At 27.4% G+C, this 3,099-nt stretch overlaps 1 protein-coding gene across 2 annotated transcripts in view; it reads right to left on the bottom strand.

The window, feature by feature from the left end:
• Positions 1–3,006, bottom strand: part of LOC106785565 (FMRFamide receptor) — a 15,171-nt gene extending 12,165 nt beyond the window's left edge. The window contains exons 1-2 of one of the 2 annotated variants that reach the window (XM_014746165.1): positions 2,495–3,006; positions 2,338–2,369 (exon numbers count right to left, since the gene is read on the bottom strand). The gene's annotated coding sequence lies outside the window, so the exon portion shown is untranslated. Of the gene's footprint in view, positions 1–2,337 lie in introns of both variants that reach the window. The other variant, XM_014746164.1, reaches the window with a different exon arrangement.
• Positions 3,007–3,099: the final 93 nt, after the last annotated feature.

The following is a 3,099-nucleotide window of genomic DNA, read 5'->3' on the forward strand; positions in this document are numbered from 1 at the left end:
TATATATATATATATATATATATATATATATATGCATAGATACATAATATATGTAAATATGTAGGTATATGCAGAAATGATCTTTTGCAAGAAGCTTTCACAAAGAGCTTTCACCATGAATGGCGCATCCAGTCGTTATACTTGATCCTTCTACGATAACCCTTGGCATTTTACCTTTATACTCACGAACAACTGCCAATGTTTACGTGACAATCCATATTCAGAACAATTTTTCTTTATCTCTTCTTTCCTTTCCGTCGTCGGAGAAAGAAATAAAGAAAATAAAAAATGAGAAAAGAAAAACTACAGTCATCAGAGGGTTAGATGAAGAATCTAGGAGATCGTAGGGGATCAGAAATATTTTGCTATATATATATATATATATATATATAAGAAGCATAAACAAGTTTTGCGTGTATAAGATTCCATTCATGATATTTATCGGCAAAAAGTGTCAGTTCTTGGTTCAGTCGAATGTTTCATGGGAAAAGGGGTGGGTTCGTGGTGGTGGGCTCTTTGTTAAATCCGAGGAATATTTTTCAAGTAGTATCGTCTCGAGAATAATCAAGGAATTTTTCAAGAGAATAGTATATATCTTTCGTGAGATAATAATATTTTATCTACCGTGTTTTTTTTTTTGCGTTTTTTTTTTTTTTTTGTTTTTTTACTTTTTTTACTTTTTTTTTCTTTTCTTTTCTTTTTGAGGGAAAAAACAGCAAGGAGCAAACAAAATAAGAAAATACAAAGAAGATAAATGTCTTCGCGTTGAGCTAGTTTAAAAGATAGACATTCGGGGTGGGGGGTGGGGGGAGGAGACTTAGGGTTGACTAAACTACAAAGTACTTTTTTAGACGTTCCATTAAAGATAGTAAAGCGATATGTTTACGTTACATTATCTCGTTGTATTTAATTGTTGATTTCAAGCATTTACACCGCATCTGATATTGCAATTATTTTTATTAAAAAAGGGAATGAATTTTAAATATTTAAATTTAATTTATGAAAAATGTATTAAAATGATTAATCATTTCTATAAATATATAATATTTCGAATAAAATAATAATTTATACGTATAAAATGAGGAAATAAAACTAAAATAAGTCCTTTTAATACGTATCGGAAAAAATCTTAAAGAAAATTATTTCAATGTATTATATTTTTTCCAATCATTTATTTTCTATATCTTTTTTTTTTTCCTTAAGTTTCTTTACTATTCATCTATCATATTAATAAATAATAACGAAAGCGTCAGTTTTTATTCTTTTTCATCCGTTCGAAAGTTTGACAAGAAAATGAAATAAAAGTTACAAGGTTCCGTTCCAATTTGATATTATTCTTTTTATTTCTTTTTGCGTTTTGATTTTCAAAAGTTTTACAATATACAATAATATCATTTGACCGGGTTAAACGAGACGACCTTTTTATAATAGTTCCTTTTTGTATGTCAAATACAAGTACCGAGACGAAACAATTAATTCGACGAATTCAATCAAATTTCATTAGATTTGTTCGTATTTTCTTTTTTTTTTTTCAATTTATATTTAATTATGATTTTCGTTTAATCAACATTTAATATCAAAGACGCGCGTTAAATATATAGAAATAAATTTATTATAAATATGTTATATATATTTATATCTGTCTCTTTATATATGCACGTTCGTATGACATATTCGTTACAAACATAGATTACCCTAATTTAATTGTATTATATAGAAATTTAGATGCAATAATACTATCGTATTAAAGTATTACGTGTTATTATATATTATATTAAACGTATCTCGTCATCGATTGTTTATAAATGCTTTATTTTATATATATTTGAGAAAGAAAAACAATATAATGATATTATAATGTTTTAAAAAAAAAATAGGAGCAGTAAAGTATTAGGTTGATCGATATTTTCTTTTAAAGGAGAAAGTTTGACACTATTTGGTAAATCAAGCATCGTCATTGACGTCATCCAACAAATCAAAATGGAAATTCTCTTTTTCCTATCATCAAAGGCATGTAAATACGTGTACTGGATGATTAATTGTTACCAATTAGAGTATATATTGCTTTAGCAAATTGAAATACATTTTAAATAAAATGAATATGTATACGAACGGGCACACATAAATGTTACGTATATAAAACAGTAATTTCAACTGGCTACATTACATTTGTGTATGGATAAATCATTTAAATACGCGATAATATCGTTTTATATTATGTTTAACATAATATATATGACGGAAAATAAATTCATCTTTGAAACAATGTATATTTAAATGAAACATTAGATAAAAAGTAATATAATTAATTGAATATATGTGAAATATTAATCTCACCTTTGTGAAAGATGATCCTCCTTCGACGTATCCTTGACACACGATTATTAACGTTAATTAATTAATTAATTAAAAAAGCAAAGAGATAAGATCCTCGTTTGCTTAATCTTAGATAAGAAAAACTCGTCGGATGATAATATCGAAGTTTCGTAATTACCAAAACGAAAGAGAGAATACACTTTTCCCTGAGTCAAACGTTTAGAAGTTCACTGTTATTTTCCCCCAAGAAAAAGATTTGTTGCTTGATCCTTCTTCTTCTCCTTGAACGTATTAGTTAAGATTTACCTTGTTCCTTGGGAACTTCGATTAGTTTCTTAAAACGGATTCCCCTACTCGTAATGTGACAACATTTTGCTGGATGGTGTAACTTTTTTATACTGTTTTCCGAACAGTTGTTGATCAGGGGTTGTGATTTCCTTTCTCTTTCTTTGTTTCTTCTTCTCTTTCTTTTTTTCTTTCCTTTTTTCTTTCTAGGGGATGATGGCTGTTTCCAAATTGAATAGAGCTGATTCGGTAGCAATCGTATTCTCTTAATAGACAAGAAGTAATCCCCTTAATGTAGATCTCGTAGTACGATATTTCACGAGTTAGGAATGTTACAATTGAATTGATTTCCATCTATCATGAATCATTTTTTCATTAACTTATCCATGTCCTTTCAATTTTTTATCTGTTCGAAACAAATATCTCTGTTCAATTATATTTAATTTCATTTGTACATAAATATAAAAAAAATTATTTCTTTATAATAATTTTCTTTAC

This window comes from Polistes canadensis, unplaced genomic scaffold (assembly GCF_001313835.1).
Source record: "Polistes canadensis isolate GaletaPanama2010 unplaced genomic scaffold, ASM131383v1 scaffold_52, whole genome shotgun sequence".
In the NCBI taxonomy this organism is placed as follows: domain Eukaryota; kingdom Metazoa; phylum Arthropoda; class Insecta; order Hymenoptera; family Vespidae; genus Polistes; species Polistes canadensis.